At 48.3% G+C, this 17,651-nt stretch overlaps 1 protein-coding gene across 4 annotated transcripts in view; it reads right to left on the reverse strand.

The window, feature by feature from the left end:
- The window catches only part of TSPAN18 (tetraspanin 18), a 334,803-nt gene that overhangs the window by 162,156 nt on the left and 154,996 nt on the right, over positions 1 to 17,651 (reverse strand). For all 4 annotated transcript variants that reach the window (XM_085643447.1, XM_085643448.1, XM_085643449.1 and 1 more), the window contains one exon: positions 15,548 to 15,642. The gene's annotated coding sequence lies outside the window, so the exon portion shown is untranslated. The remainder of the gene's footprint in view (positions 1 to 15,547; positions 15,643 to 17,651) is intronic.

Raw genomic sequence — 17,651 nt, forward strand, 5'->3', positions numbered from 1 at the left:
TGAGAAAGACTCATTCTTTTTAGCAGTAGGAGGAGGGGAAAGGAAAAGGGGAGGGGGAGGGAGAATGGAAGGTAGAGAGAGAGGGAGAGAGCGAGAGAGAGCGATTTTTATTTTGGTGGTGAGTGTCGTTGGCACACCTGGGCCTTGTTGTTAGTATGTCAGGAGGTCTGTTTGATGTTTTCTGTTGGATGGTTTAGTCAACTTGTCACATCTGTGATGTGTGAGGTGCTGTGTAAGTTGTGTGCTTCGTTTCTTGGTGGGATTGCTTGGCTGTGCTCGGTGAGTGGCTTGTTGTGTTGGAAGTTTGCATGTGTCGTTTCTTCGCAGTCGCTGCCGCTGTCACCAGCACAGGAGCGGACTGTAGACTAGCTGTGACAGTGTTGTGTACACGTGGTATGTTCCACATAGTGTGTCGGGTATGGCTTCGGTCTGTGCAGAGTGAGCAATGCTGACAGTACAAGTACAAAGTCACTCACGAACCAGTGGGCAGAGTGGAGTCCCAAAAACCAACGAGTGTGTACCCCGAAATAATGAAATGGGCTGTTTGGTTAGTTCCTTCCCCAGTCACTCTGCCTTACACACCCACCAGAGCCCTCAGGCGCGACTCACCTGCCATGCTGTAGATGTCATCTTCAAGGGGGGTGCGCATGGCGTCCCCTCGTTCTCCAGTGTGATACCCAAAATGAGGAACTGGCGATCCCTCTCTCTAAGACGCCTCATAACGAATATGCTACTTACCAGTATGCATCTGTTCTTGGCATGTAGGGCTGCTGACATTCATATCTGTGCATTGATCGCCGCCTAGTGTTGGGTCCGGATGATTGCACATTGTTGTTCTGGAAGAGTCTTCGAAGTATCACGAGATAGGTGGCTCCTCCCCTGGACTACAGTGCGCATGGGCATCCTCTCCATCCTCAGATTGTTTTTTTCCGCCATTGGGTTTGGATGTACTTATCTTAGCTCAAGTTAGGAAAACTTTCTTTAAGGCCAAACGCCTTTAGATATCGTCGGTAATCTCCTCTTTCGCAAGAAAACCAAGACTCACTAAATTCTACCTTAGATCTGGTTTGCTTCATCTGTAGGTGTTTGGCCTTCTGGCAGTGGCATAGCAAGGGGGGGAGGGGTGTTCTGTTTTTGGGAGCGGCGGAGGTAAGTTGTGTCTGTCAACTACCATCATCCCCTCCACCCCCCCAGGAACAAGTCATTTGTCGACTTCCGACCCACCCCCCACCCTTACCTGCACCGGGTGGCAAACTTGGGGTCCACTCCGGATGGCAGTAGGTCTAATTACATCACTGTCTTCTGGACTATGTTGTCTAGGTTCCATCCAAGACACAGGTCACTCTCAGGTAGTTGCATCATTCGGTAAAGTGAGTGAGGAGGCCAGTGCTTAACCATGAGTGGGTGCTTAGCACAGGCACTTAATTGGTTTCCGGTGCTCAGGAACGGCACTTAATTTTCAACACCACACTTATGGTAGTCTCCCACATGGTGGCACTACTCATATAATTTAGGGAAAAGCAGAACAACGGTTGTTTATGAATACAATATGCATTAAAAATTACAATACCTGCCTCCCCAGCCATTCCTTTAGCTTTGGGGACCTGGAATAATCTTAACTTGCAGGCGAGAGAGATGGTCAGTAGTGGTTTTGGTTCCGCCGTTGGTAGCGATGACAAGCGCGATGGGTGGTGCAAGCTGCAGTGGCCTCCAGACGAGGGCCCTGGCACTTATTTTTTGAAAAATTAAGCACTGGAGTGAGTCAGCCAGTTATTGAGCCAAGCATTTACCAAATATCCTCTTCGTGCTAAGACTACACCAGACAGAGGTGGCCCAACAAGACTTCACACCAGCTAGTAAACGAGATGCATTTTTAGGGCTCTTCGAAAGGACTCAGCATTGCGGAGCTGGTTTTTGATCTTGGGTATCGCCTAATGAAGCTTATTCCAAAAGGGAGTTGCCAGCGAGAAGGTCTTGCGTCCGCATCGTGAGTGCTTAAAGCAAGGAATTGATAACAGGACCACATTATCAGAACTAAGCCTCCATGGGCAGAGTGCTTTGGACTTGATTTGAGGGCCGCAGGAAGCCAGTGCAGTTTCATACAGCCTCAGATACCCTTTCTACAGGTTATACACCAGCTTGATTGTCATATTTTGGGTACACTGGCATCTCCATGCAGACCCAGCAGGGAGATCGATAACACTCCTGAGCTATTCAAGATTGGCTCCCGCGACCCCCGTCCAAGGATGCTGCAGACCTGAAGACACGATTTGTCTCACCTGGAATTAGTAGGAGGACATCACTGTGCGACCCTGCTCCCTTAGGCTCAAGGACTTATCCAAGTAAGAAACCAGGCTTTTACTTGTGGTGACCAGCAGGACATAGGCTCCCACCCCTAAAAGCCTAAAGAAGTGTCCCACATGTCATCCTAGAACAAATCCAGTCCCTTCCATCTTGCACTCATCCAGTCCTGGGCAGCACCCACACCTGGTTGTTGGGAATCCTAGAGCGGGGCCTGAGGTCTTCCAAAGCTAAAGACAAACTGGGTTTCACCAGCACAGGCGACAGAGTCAACCCCGGACCAAAAACGATCGCATGAAGCTAGCCGAGGTACACTTGGGAAAGTAACTAAAATAGATGAGGGGAGGAATCGACTGATATCTCCTTGGTAAGTTGATTACTCCAAATACAATTGGGAAGCCCATCACAGTGACCCTGTGAAGGGGCCCCGCGACGGGGCATCCTGGATTGGTCGGGTCCTTTATTCCAAGAACAATTGGAAGCCCATCACAATGACCCTGTGAGGGTGGGGTGGGGGGGGGGGGGGACTGCTGAGCGAGCATCATGGGTGGTTTAGGTCCTGAAGCGCTTTAAAGAAGCCCCAGGAAGCTCTGGAAGTGTGGGATATTTCTCGACTATAAACGGTTGCCTTACCCTGCTGTATTTACTGTTTATAGTATACCAGTCGCGGCTTCCTGAGTTCTAATGAAGCTATTTGTGTTCAGCACTGGCTTCTCTGTATTCAGAGTGCCACTGAAAGAGCGATTAGTGGACCCTTCCCACTTAGTTAGAGGAAGAACTTGATGAAAAGTCTGCGTGAGGCAGTCAGGCACGTACCTGAAGATAAGGACATCTGGTGCAGATGTCACTTCGGTAAGGCTATCTCTGGTAGAGATTCAGTCTAGCTGCAGATTCTTCACCTTTTGAATACTCCCCAGGAGTCAGACTGGATTTGGAACCTCTTGTGTGGCCCCTTGCAGCGCCACACTGATGACATTCTACTGTGGAAATGATGTTTGGCCTATATCGCCATCACTCCCACGAGCAGACGACCGTGGATTTCGAGACTGTCCAAGCCCCCAGATGCAGAACCCCAAAGGTACATTGGACGACAGTGTGCGGATTCCCAGATTTAGGTTCTAATTAATGGAGAGAGTCCAATCACAGAATGGAGATGATGGGAGGGTCAGTGAGGAATCTGTGGCTAAAGTCTCTACCAGAAAGAGCATTACCAAGGTAAGTAACAGGTTCTTCTTACAGAGACGTCTATCTGCAAAGTCTTCATCTTTTGAATAGATACCAAAGCGTACCTACTTGGAGGTGGATCTGTAAATAGACTCAAACCAGAAAGTCCAACAGGACTGAGAGGGTAAAATACCCCTCTCTGCCAACTTGAGTGTGCAGACCATAGTGCTTCTTGAACATATAGAAGGACGCCCATGTAGCTGCCTGGCAAATGTCTAGGATAGTGATTCAACATGCTAATGCAGTGGTAGCAGATATGACCGTGGTCGAATGAGCACTCAGTCCATATGATGGCTGCTTTTTAAGCCAATGCATTAGCAGATCTTAATGCAGAGCACGATCCAGTGGGAGATAGTTCTCTTCTGCACAGTCTTGCCTTTTGTGCACCAGAGAACCCTACAAAGAGCTGATCATACGCCCGGTATTCTTTGCTACGATCCATTTGATAGCTCAGCGCTCTCTTAGGGTCCAATACATGGAATCTCTTCTCTTCCTTAGAGCTGTGAGGCGGAGTATAGAATGCCAACAGGGTTTCGGTTTGAGCAACGCGGAACAGCATCACAACTTTCAGCAGGTAGGATGATCGAGTCCGCAAAATTGGTTTGTCTGGGAAGAAGGTAGTGTAGGACTAATTGACACAAAGAGCTTGAAGCTCACTTTCCATGCTGAGGCAATGGCGACAATGATTACAGTCTTAAAGGTAAGGAGGCATAAGGGGCAGCGGCGAAGCTGCTCGAACAGAGAGCACTTCAGATAAGTCAGGCCCAGATTAAGGTCCCATTTGGACATGACAAAGGAACAAGGGGGAATCATGTGCCGAAGTCTGTTCAGATATCACATCACGACTGGTGAGTTAAACAATGAGGGCTAATCTGGCAACCGTAAGAAATCCTTAAGGGCGCTTAACCGTGCCCAAAGCAAAACCCTGCCATGGTAAGATAAAGAATAAACAACAGGACCCCCACAAATCTGTCCCAACAACAGGCAGGTACAATTTTTATTGTAGGATGCCTGGCTGTCCAGATGACATCAACCACATATGGAGGAAGGTCTAAGGTGTAAACTTGACGTCACTCAATCTCTAAGAATGGAGGTGGAAATTGTGAAGGCCTGGGTACAGTACCCTCACCTGTTGCTGCAAAAGCAAGTCCTCCTGGTGGAGCAGCCCGATTGAAGGACAAATAGCCAAGCCCAGGAGTTCTTGATACCATAAATTGGGCCTAGTCTGTTCTGATCTTCATGGAAATTCGGGGCAGGAGTAGTATCCGCAGGAAGGCATAGGAGTCCTGTGTTTCGCTTGCAATGGAATGCATCTCTGAGCAAGAGACGCCTTGGAAACTACAATGTGTACAAGTATTGACATTGTGCGTTCTCTGTGGTCGCAAACATATCAAGCCAAGGTTCCCACCAACTGTGGAAGAGATTTTGCACCACCTCTGGGTGTAATTGCTTGTGATCTGCTAGGCACCGACGGCTTAGCTCATCTATGTTAAAATTCAAAAAACCTGCCACTGCCCTTGATGGTGTAGCTATTTCCAGAGGAACAAGGCCTCCTGGTGCAGAGCCCACAACACTACTCTGCCCCGTTTGTTGCAACACCATATGACAGTGATGTTGTCTGTGAGCACCTGTACCAGCCTCCCTTTTATGGACTCAAGAATGCTTTCACAGCCAAGCGGATGGCTCTCAGCTCCAGAAGACCGATACATTACTAGGTGGTCCCACTGTGTAAAAAACAATGAACAGGAGGTCGTAGGTTCTCGGTGATTGCTCCACGAGTTTGGAACACACTGCCAGTGGACCTCAGGTCCACTGTAAACTACACCCGAGTCAGACAGCTTCTGAAAACATGGTTGTTCAAACAGGCTTACCAATAACCAGGGACGTAGGCCGTATTAGCATTCCAATGCCAAGAGACCGGTTGGTGAACGTGCGCTTTAGAAATACTCAGTAACATAACATTTGGAGTCGGGTCTCCACCGGAAACTAAAGGCCTCGGATCTCCGCCTTTCTCAGATGGCTGCCCTAGGCCAGAAGGAATACATGAGTCACCCTTTTCAGCTTTGGTTGGGAAAGGGAGAGGGGTCTGCTGCTGAAACAATGGCGGTCCAGCAACTACCAATGCAAATCTGAACGTGGTTGGAGAGGTCCTCTTGATGTTGGGCCACTGGGACTTCAGATCCCACTGCAAAGCCCGCACATGCCACCTAGTGTGCTTGACGAGCCGTATAGTAGACGCTATCAATCCCAGAAGCCTCGGAGTCGACCTCACTGAAATAGTAGACTGCGGCAGAAAGATCAGGATCATAGCCTGAATGTCTTGTATTTTCTTTCCTGGGGGAAAGGCACAAAACCAACCACTCCCAGAATAGCTCAGATGAAGGGGGCATCTGAGTAGGAGTCATGTGTGAGTTTGGCACGTGATGGCTGCAGTCTTGAAGTGGCCGACGACTGCCTGGGGTGCGCAGTCGACGTAGTGGAAGACCTCTACAATGATAAACATTACCGCCATCACTTTTGTGAATACCCCTTGAGAGGAAACATCCATTACAACGCAGTCATTACAACGACCTACCTTTACAACGCAACTGTTAGAACACAACTGCCTTTACATTGCATGCCATTACAATGCATGTCACTACACCGCATGCCATTACAACACATTATAAGGTAAGTAATGGAGATTTTTTTAGTATTAGTGTAGGTATGGGTTTTGGGGTACATGGGAATAGTAATTTTTACCCCTACACTATCCAACCCTTTCCCTACTGTTGCACTCACTGGAGTGGGAATAGCAATTTTTACCCCTACACTATCCAACACTTTCCCTACTGTTGCACTCACTGGAGTGGGAATAGCAATTTTTACCCCTACACTATCCAACACTTTCCCTACCGTTGCACTCTCTGGAGTGGGAATAGCAATTTTTACCCCTACACTATCCAACACTTTCCCTACTATTGCACTCTCTGGAGTGGGAATAGTCATTTTTACCCCTACACTATCCAACACTTACCCTACTGTTGCCCTAAAAGTATTTTGCGTTGTAATAGCCCTACACTATCCAACACTTTCCCTACTGTTGCACTCACTGGAGTGGGAATAGCAATTTTTACCCCTACACTATCCAACACTTTCCTTACTGTTGCACTCACTGGAGTGGGAATAGCAATTTTTACCCCTACACTATCCAACACTTTCCCTACTGTTGCACTCTCTGGAGTGGGAATAGGAATTTTTACCCCTACACTATCCAACCCTTTCCCTACTGTTGCACTCACTGGAGTGGGAATAGCAATTTTTACCCCTACACTATCCAACACTTTCCCTATTGTTGCACTAACTGGAGTGGGAATAGCAATTTTTACCCCTACACTATCCAACACTTTCCCTACTGTTGCACTCACTGGAGTGGGAATAGCAATTTTTACCCCTACACTATCCAACACTTTCCCTACTATTGCACTCTCTGGAGTGGGAATAGTCATTTTTACCCCTACGCTATCCAACCCTTTCCCTACTGTTGCACTCACTGGAGTGGGTATAGTCATTTTTACCCCTACACTATCCAACACTTACCCTACTGTTGCCCTAAAAGTATTTTGCGTTGTAATAGCATGCGTTGTAATGGAATGCGTTGTAATGGTAGTTTTAAAAGATGCGTAATGGCATGTATTGTAATATCATGCGATGTAATGGTAGTTGCGATGTAAAGACTGTGTGGCAAAAGCATGCGTTGTAATTGCATGTGTTGCAACGTCATATATTCCCCCTTGACAACTGGTGAGACCAAAGGAGAGCAAAACAAACTGGAAATACTCCTGTCCCAACTTGAGCCGCAGGTAGCGTCGATGAGCCAGCAAGACAGGAATATGAAGCTAGGCATCATGCAGGTCCAACTGTACCATTCATTCTCCGGGGTTGAAGGTAGACAATCGATGGCCAAAGTGCGAATCTGGAGAGGGTGCAGGTCTAATCTAGGTCAATGGCCTTCATCCTACTTGGGCACCAGAAAGTAGTGGGAATAGCAACCACACCCTACTTCTGCCGTCGGCACCCTCTCTAGAGCCACTTTGGTCAAATGGCCCTGCACTTCTTGCTGCAAAATGGAGAGATGATCCTCCGTCAGTCATTGGGGAGAGCTGGAAGGTATGGTGGGAAAGAAATTAATTGGAGGGGCTTTACCCCCTGAGAACTACTTGCAGAACCCACCAGTCGGGAATGATCACCTGAAAACCTGGAAAGAATCGCTGGATGCTGTCTGACAACGGGAGGCTGTGCTCCATCAAGGGCACGCGGAGGAGGTTTGAAAAGTGGGCCTGTGAGGAGGAAGGCAATGATGCACGGTTGGAACCTGAGCCGCGATATTGCTGGGACTCCTGAGGGGTTTGAGCAGGCTGGTGGCAAGGGGCATCTCATCCAAAACCACAAAATGAGCATTAAAACTGGTGGGGTGGGGGAGGAGGGGCAGAGAGGCGCAGGGAGCGAGCGGTAGCACTACTCTCTTTAAATTGCTGGAGAGCAGAATCAGCCTTGTACCCAAACAGGTACATCCCCTCAAAGGGCACGTCCCTCAGCGAGGACTGACCGTCATCAGAGTTCACAGTTGTTTGCAGCCACGCATGGCGGCGAATGGCAACACTGGTGCCAATAGCTCACCCGATGGAATCGCTGGTGTCCACGCTACAACTAATCGTAAAAGTGGTCACATCATCATCTGAATGGCTTGAGCAAGGATAGGGCGGAGGTCATCAGCTACCCTAGGAAGGACCTGCACCTCCAAATAACAAAGAGCTTGGGAGTAGCACCCCAACCATCAGCTGGCATTGGCACTGTGGAGGGCCAGGATGGTGGAGCGAAAGACCCTCTTGCCAAATGTTTCCACCTGCTCAGAGTCCCTATTAGGGAGTGTAGGAACGTTTGCGGATTAGAGCAACTGCTGGAGTCCTGAACCACAAGGCTGTCGGGTGATGGGCACTGCGACAGGAAAAGCAGGGTTGCTCGAAGGCGTCTGACAATCTGTCAGCTGGCCCAGAGCAAGGCTTGGCCCAGGCTCCCATATTAAAGTGTCCGTCGTTGCATCATTAAATGAGAGAAGATGCTCAGTAGGACTCGGTCCTGGTTGTAGGACTTCGGTAAGAACACTGGTTTTTACCTCCATGGTGGGGAGCTGGTGGTCAAGACCGTCAGCTGCCCTACACAACCACAGTGTAGGAAGCAGATTCCTCGGTGTCAGGCACGAGAGAAGAAAAAGAAAGAAAGTTGTTTCTTGAGAGTTATCGAGGCTACTAGCCTCCTGCAAGTGCTCGTACTAATTCATAATTATAGGCTGAACAAACTCTTCACTTTGGTCATAGTCATCAGAATCGGTGCCAAAGAGGGGGTACAAAGTGGGCTACCTCCCCTAAGGGGGTGATATGTTAGATGGAGAAAGAGGCACCTCGGGTGGATTCGGGCATGAATCTTATCGAGGTCAGATTGGTGCCTGCTCGACGTTGGAGAGAACGAGTAGGGTCCTGTTTACCCGGCATCAATGGAGTCAGCAAAGGTGTGGAGGAATCTTGGGCCGGCACAGGGCTCGGGGCCAGAAACGGGACCAACAGTGAAGCTGGAGCCAACTCAGGCTCGGAGGGTTCAACTGGTGCTGAAGGTAAACCCGCCAGAGGTACTACAGACCGAGGGCCTCGCTGCAGCTTGCGCTCCGAAGGCGTGCCAGAGGCAGGCGATAGGGATCCGAAGAGCTAGAGCATGGAACTCTTTGGTCTGAAGAGATGTGGGGGTTAGCCCCGGAAACTCAGGTTGTGCCGCTACAAGTTATGGGATCGACGCTGAAGTTAACCGACATTGGGAGCGAGATTGAGAAGAATGGTTCTGCCCCCGTGCCTGCTCAGGTGACAGGGGCGTAACACAGGCCCCTGCAGCCCCTGCGGCGCAGGGGGGCCCCCAAGCTCCAGGTGGCCCCCTCAGCACAGCACTTGGGCCAGAGAGCTCCTGATAGAGTCCAGAGTCCACGTACCTTGCAGGGGGGCCCCCTCAATTTTCGTTACGCCACTGTCAGGTGAATGCGAGTGAAATGAGGGAGCGGAATTCCCATGCAACTTCTTGAATTGGTTTTGAGTTTTTCCTGGAGTATGATGATGAAGACTGGCCTCTCGAGCAGCTCCAACCACTCTGGGAACAAGCCCAGGAATGAACCTTGGATGTGGACCATGACTTTGAACCACCTCGACATGGAGTCTTTTTATGCTTGGTGATGTAGAGTTTTACTTGACTTTCCCTGATGGCCTTTGGATAGATAGACGCACAATGGATGCAGGACTTGTTGGCACCACAGCATGCCTGGTGGGATTCTGTCACAATTTGTTTGCGACAGTTCCTATAGGGCTTGAAACCTGTAGGTTTTTGGGGGGACATCCCTTGCCCACCAGAGAAATTTGAGGCACAATATCTTTGAGAGACATAAAGGGTGCTCCAGTTCCTTGTCTGGTAGCACGGAAAGTGAGGGACTGACGCCAGTGCGCGGGAGTTGGGCCAATATAGTCCCCACCCATAATTTCTGGAGCGTAATGTTGTCAGTGCAAAGCCACAAGGCACCACCTTCCAGCGTGAGGTGATAGTGCTGAACAAATCCCAGCTCCAGTCTGACCCTGGGGAGTGCTCAAAGGTGAGAAATCTGCAGCTAGAATTCTCTATCGGAAAGAGAGAACCACAACTGTCCAAACAAGGTGTTTGTCTTTATTCCATCCACTTTGCTCCAAGACCTGGAGGAGCCAGACTTGCTGCACAAGCTATTTTTACAGGAGGCAGAAGTCACATTGAATTAGGAAGTAGTCCTTCCTACCATGGGTAGTACCATTGTTCTTCACTATGTAGGTGATGCAAATATCAGATCAATGGTATGTCCTGCCATGCGAATAGTCAGCCGTACGTCACAGGACAGCCAGAAGCAAACAGAGATTCAGACAGGGCCCTGGATAAACCTATCAGGGACATGGTTGGTGTGTGGGGGGGGGGCAGGGTTTCTGGTCACAGGTTAAGGTCTCCCCAGGAAGCATGTCCAAGAAGGACTGAGGAGCTCCGGTTGTAAGGGTGTGAGATCCAGCAGTGACGAGAGTCCTCCTCTGTTGGATGACAGACATGGGGCAGATGTTGGGAGGCGAGTGATCCAGGCTATATGTAGGGGAATCCATATATGGCTTTGGGTATCAGCCTCCTTACCATAGCCAGCGCGTCGTGAGGTGGTGAGAGATCACAGACTCAGGAGGCCAGTGCCTTTCTGGAAAATGTAAAAGTGAAACCAGCCGCGACTGATGCGGTTTGAGCGGGGCAGTTACTCTTGTAGGAAGCAGCAGTAGTCCAAGTGGGGAAAAAAAAATTAGGGGAACTGTGGGCGGAGAATCAGAGGGCGGGAATAACCAGAGGATGGGGTCAGTGGGCGGAGTTAGAGGTGTGGCCAGGATTGGCAAAACATCCCAATCTATAGTATTTGTTTGGCATTTCACTGACCAGTTACAGCTTATTATGTTATGTAATTCAACCAATGGATACACATGATTATTTAACGATTAATACGAGTTATTGACATTAAAATAAATTCACAAAGAGGGATATGTTTCTAATCACAGAATGTCCCAAATATGCTTAAAAATGGAAGCACAAGCCATTTGTTTCCGAGCCATGGAGTTTCTGTCATCAGCAATATACACAGAGACTATAAATTTTACGTGTGTAAATCACTGTATAGGAAATGTTACATAGGACAAAGGACTACAAGGTGTAGGAGTCACATGATAACCATATTAGTAGGCAGTATAGTTTAATGGTGATTGATCTGGAGAAACACAAACTCAGAATTTAAAACTTAATACCATGATTGGGGGTTCTCTTTAATAATCATTATTGATTTCTATCCAAATGAACACTTTTTGCAACATTAGGATAATCAAAGGCTTAGGGAAAAAACCATAAATTTCTAGTTTATACCTTGCCGTTTGCTTGCAGCTCTTAGATGAAAGTTAATAGCTCACTGTTCTATGTTAGGATTTTAACTTATAAACTGCAAGTAAAAAAAGGATCTTACTGACAAAAGCAGTAACCCACTGACCTATTTACAATATGAGTACTTTGTGATGTGCATGGTACATTTTCTTTGCAGCAGGGACATTAACCCTTTGCGCTATCTTTCCATGAGTCAAAACTTCCACTAGACAAAACTCCGATCTCTCTCTAGGAAGAAGTTTATTCACCGGAGTTGTTATGACATTTTTATTATTGCCGAAAATTGTTGTAGGCCAGGAAGGAGGCAGCAAGTGCTTTTAAAACCATAATTTACAACGGCTCCACTCAAAGTCAGCACCCGTTGCAGTCACACCGGTCGCACCGCCCTGGAGCCAGCTCTTCTCAGGGGTCCTGTGACCTCAGTGACAGTCACTGTTGCTCTAGGGTCTGCTACTTTGTAGGCCTTCCCACAAGACTGGAGGTGAACTTCAGTATGGATTGTGGTGGGCAAGCCTTCAAGGTGAACCCACACTTGCCACTGCTAGGGTCCACCTACTGGTGCTAAGACACCAGGGCTTCTCCGGTTTTGCAGGGCCTTCTAAGGTCTAGCATGGGAATGTGTTCCCTCAGGAGAGTGGTCTGGTGGACTGGTCATGAAGACTGAACCTGGTTCCCCAGTTCCAAATTCGGCAGCTCTGCCCCCAGTGCTACATCCGCTCCCTCACTGAACACCATACTGCCCCACTGAGAGAAATTCACACTGCCTTCAACTACAATCCAATTTGACCTGCTATAAACAACTGGATGCGACTCAATTCAAATTACGCACTAGGCAAGAGCAATATGCAGCCTAAAGGAAAAACTAACAACATCCTGGAAAAAGCAAACACTCATAGGGAATGAAAGATTAAATAACGCATGTGAAATGTAAGCAGAAACAACATGGTGAACTTAACGCTTTTACAGTTCTTATGCAGAAATCAACGAGTATTTTTGCCTGAAAACTACAGGGCTCAGAAAGGACCCATTTCAATGTCAACTGCTTATATGCTTACAAGACGTAAGCAGTATGGGTTAAAAAGACCACATTCGTGAACACAAAGCCGCCGTATACATTTTGTTTTCCAATCCACCCATCAACCAGGTATTGCAGTACCTCCAGGTTTGGCGCACTTCCCCACCGGGGAAACACAGCGCTTCACTGGCAAACTCGGTAAAGTGACGCTAATGTTTTTGGGGTTTGAATAAAACCGATCTGGCCACTTTAAGAACCCTCCATCTTGTCTTTTTTTTTATTGATTTTGTATATTATGAACCTTTTATTTCCGCGGCTGCACTTTGGAATAGAAAAATGTAAAAACGACATTTCCATCAAAAGTGGTTTTCTTTTTTGCATCCATTTCACAGGCGAACAAATGAACGACAGGAAGAAAGAGAGGGTGAGAACCATTTCTTGAGTCACGGTTTTCGGTAATTGAGGAGGAGTTAGACAGACAGAGAGGGAATAGGAGTAAGAAGGGAGAGGGGGGGGCAGAGGCAAAGCAGAAGCGGACACCTTCCTTGTCTTGTCTGGGCAGGCAGCAAGAGACAGAGACCTTTTCCTTCTCTGCTCCCCGTCCGTCCCCGAACAGCCCCTAATGCCGAGCCTTCTCTGCAGGCCTTGGATATTTCTGAGGTCCAGGGATGCAAGTTCAAAATAAAAAAGTTGGGGAACGGAAGCTATAGAATTAAAGAAGATGGGGCACGTCGTGCCCTGTCGATCCCGCCCACTTCGAACACTGAGGAAACTAAGGGGGGTGGGGGAGGGCTCTTCAACAGTTTAATTGATTTTTGTGCGTGTTTAATTCCCTTCTCTGCAAAGTTCTGCTTTTGCCTCAGTTTTTGCCTCTTGGGCAGTTTACATCTATTACTTCTGCTCTCGGCCGCCCCCCCCCCCCCCAATGCCTCCTACCAGCCTCAATGGAGAGACACGCTTCTTTGCATTTTGGGGGGTGGGGGGTGGTTTGTACCCATCTTGGAGGTCAATTCGGCGCTGGACACAGACTAGTTTACGCAGCACTTCGAAGGGGTGTCTTCATGGGACCTTACTGTGGATGTCCTACGTGCTACTAAACTTCTCTTATTCGGTGCATAATCCAATTAAAAACATTGTAAAACGAATCACTTAAATAATGGATATTACCTAGCCTCTCACAACCTCAGAGCACACAAGGACTCAAACATACTTCGCTAGGCTGCATGTGTCCGCCACTGCGCATTAAACCACTGGGCAGCATATGGAGATGTCAAGCAGAACGCATCATTGTGGAATTAAGGTCTAAGAATGCACGTTAGAAGCGGGTTTTAAGGGGATTGCACACGATCCATCTTCTCTTTCCATGGAAATGCTTCCTACAAGCCAGGCATGCGCTGATGTTGAGTGGTCTGTACTCTCTAACCAGCGCCATTTTGGAGAACCCTGCCTGCTGCAAAACAACAACGGAGCACCGCTGTTAAGGGGGCACACAAGTGGCAAAGCATGCCCTGTGTGACTGGTCTTGTGAGACCCTCCCTTCCTCCAGTGTGACCATCACCTTAACCCTGTCCGCCCCAGATGACGTGGCAGGTGACCTCCTGATAGTCGTAGTTGCAGGGGACATTTCGTGCCATGGTGTTTTTTTATCAAAAAGGATCACTAACCACAGGTGATACCTGGGTGCCAGCACAGGGCAGAGTTACCCAAACGTGACCCAGGCAATTAAAAGTGCAGTAACGGGTAGGCGTAGCCAGGAAAAGATGGCGAGACTGAATATCACTGCATTGTCATTCTGCCCTCCACCATTTAGAGTCCAACTGAACACAGAGCCACCCACAGAGGACGTATGGCTGACAAGCTTCTCCACCTAGGAGATGTTTTCTAGCACCTAGGGAAGAGAATTCTCCCTTTATCCGCCGTGGATTTCAGATTTCTCACTTCCCCCAAGCATGTGATCCTGCCGTAAATTTTAGATTTCCCATTTTCCTAAACGTGTGATCCTGACCACATATCTTTATCGCCTGTGTCTCAGTAATCGGTCTAACTGCAAGCCCTTTAAAGTGCTTTAAAAATAACTGCGCTGACATTCTGGCATGCTGACATTTACGTGCAGACAAAGAGCTCAAAGGTACAGCGCACTTCTTTCTGGAACGCTATTTGAAAGGACCTGAAAGGCAACCCGTGTCAGAAGCTGCAGACACAGAATTTCAAATCAGTTTTAGTGCAAAGATTATTGGAGCCCAGGCAGAAAGACATGTTGCCACTTGGCCCCTCCCCCCACAGTCCCCTCCCCCCCGAGCAGCAGAGCCGTAATTTGCTGCTTTCAGTTACAATTTGGTGCCCCTCCCTTGGGATGGGGCCTAAAGGCGGCAGACTAACCTTACCGGCCATATTTCCAAACCCTACGATGCCATTGGTGATGCATAAAATCTGGAGTCATGACTTGATATCGCCAACCTGCACAAACTGTGCTTCGCGGAGTCCCAGCACTGAGTCGGGAGCTAAGCGCTGGTCTGGAAAATATTGTAATATCAACCCCATATTGCACTGACCGACTGTCCACAGGAGGGCGTGGCAAGAAGTCCCACCAAAGAGTGCTCAAAAATGGTGCAAGAAGACTCAATAGTACAACTTTTCAATTCTTCTGCATAAAAGCAAGAGCTTTCACAAGCAGTTCTAAAGACCTACTCATGAACTATTCCGATACATTGAGGTATAGCACAGTAACCAGCAGGAGCCTTCTTTCTCCGAAGCAGTAAATCACGTATAAGCCGAGAAGAGTCATTGGCTCTCGCTTAGGGCTGCATCGGATGAGCTCAGAGTCCCTCTGATCATATTCCCATAAAGTAGTCCTCTGGTCTCCTGCCGAGTGAAGGTTTTCCTGCATCTCGTAAGGTCAGCCTGGCCCTGGGGGCCTTCAACACCTCCTGCCTTAATCATGCAAGTGTACGTAGTTAATACAGCGCAAGCGCCTTATAAGGAGATGGGTGAAACCACCACTGCACTTACATTAAACAGAGGAGCAAGTCAAGCCCGAGTCACTACGCCAAAGCTCTTCAGGTTCAACCTGGGCGTGAAGGAGCAGGAACATAGGATGACTCCACCTGCAAGACAAAACAAGGAGAGTTCATGAACTTTACACTCAGGGTCAAAGAAAGCCATCTTCTTCTAGCAAACATACAAAGCAGCCAAATGGGCACTACAACGTTTTCAACCTTTTCCCCGATCATAATCACGCTGTCACGTGAACAGTACACCGAACTACAAACATTCACTGCACACCAATCCGCCAACATCAGCTCAAACACACAGCAGGCTCCAGTAGCTCCTGTGGCGTTCCCAAAGTTGTGGGAGACCCTGAAAACCAACAATGAATGACCAGGCGGTTATCAAGCCCTTTAAAATGTACATAAAAGTATCTTCGACCGTCTTTGCTGCATGATCAATGCCCCTCTTCCCGCCCTGAAAACTGGCTCTCCTGCCTTGGTTTTAATGTTGTCTTCACAGAAATTATGAACACATCGCCTGGAGAAGGTCCCCTGGGGGATGTCCTCAAAAAAGCAGTTCAAGCACAACTCATTCATACATACATGAGACGGATCCTTCAGTGATCAGTTATCGGCTCCTCTCTAATGGACCGCCAATGGCCAAGGTCATCAAGAGGAGTGAAACCTCCAACTGCAAGATCTTGAGGAACAAGAGTGCCACTCAAAGCACACAGCTTAATGTCCTTTCAGAGCCAGCCAGCCAGGTCTCTGCATCCAACCCTAAAAACTGCATTGCACATCACGTTAACCTCAAGGCTGTTGTAACTTTTAGCTAAGATCTAGGCCCCTAACCATAAAAGCACTATTTTAATCCAGCCCACCACTGTGCAAACACAGCAGCCAAGTCCATCTAGAATCAAACCACAGAGACCACAATTCACCAGCTCTGGAAGGTCTTCTGGGAAGCATTGAGGTATCAGGACCGAAAAGCAGCCCAAGTCCAGCTCTTCAGAGACACTCGTAGCGGGACTCTGAGACACAATGTCCTACTCTCTCCAGTCTGAGCAGTGGAGATCACTCCTATGGAACCTATGTGGCCAACAGCTGGAAGTTGTAACAAAACTACAAGAAGTGAAGAGCGTGAAAAAGAATCCATTACATGCAAATTTTCAGTCCATTTTTGCTGGGGCTTTTCTTCACTCTGAGCTGGATTGATCTGCACCATTATTTCTTCTGCCAAGCAGACAACTCTCGTAAGCAAGGAGAAGGAAGGAGGAAGAGGAGAAGGAGGAAGAGGAGAAGGAGGAAGAGGAGAAGGTAAATTACATGACGCGTGTCACATTATTAGATCATCCAATTCTTTCGCATCGGTGATTAAGGACACTCCACTGCTCACTCGCTTGGTGACTGAGCGTCTGCAGAGCAACGTGCAGTCGACTTTTGACTGTGACGTGCGACTGAAGTCACAATACGGAATAAAAGAGCAACTCTGTACTCCCGGTCAAGCCCCGGCCTGTGCGGTCCATCTACAGGGCCTATCAGCATCTTATGGCACCACAGACCCTAGAATTCTTCTCCTGAATTCCAAGGCGGCCAGCCCATGGTTCACATCCTTCCCCGTCAACCATACAGAAGAAGCCAGCGGTGAGTCCATATGATCCGCAGTAACCTACACTAATTGCATAGGTGCTGAAAGTCAGCGGTCTTACTCGTCTTTTTCCCCTCTTGTATAGCCGTGTTGATAGGCAACAGCACTCGTCAAAACCCATGCAATATCAAAAGACACACAGACAACACTCATCTCTACCACAAACTGGGATTAGTGCGTTGGCGATGTCACCAAGTGGTGAAGTGTCTGATGGACAGCAGCACAGAAGGTGCAACACTCGGGCACAGAGTTCAACCAAAGCAAACACAAAAAACAACATATTCACTGTTTACAACTTCGTAGGTCACTTCCAATGCTTGCTGACACTCCATGCAAATGCACCCTGATATTATCGGTGCTTGGAGCCAGGCTTGGCAGCATCAAGGCCATCAGGAGTGATCTTCCAAACAAGGGGTTTGCCAATCTCCAGGGTCCAGACCATGCTGCCCCGGTCGAATATGTTGTTATACAGGTCTGT

This window comes from Triturus cristatus, chromosome 3_1 (genome assembly GCF_964204655.1).
Source record: "Triturus cristatus chromosome 3_1, aTriCri1.1, whole genome shotgun sequence".
Taxonomy (NCBI): Eukaryota; Metazoa; Chordata; class Amphibia; order Caudata; family Salamandridae; genus Triturus; species Triturus cristatus.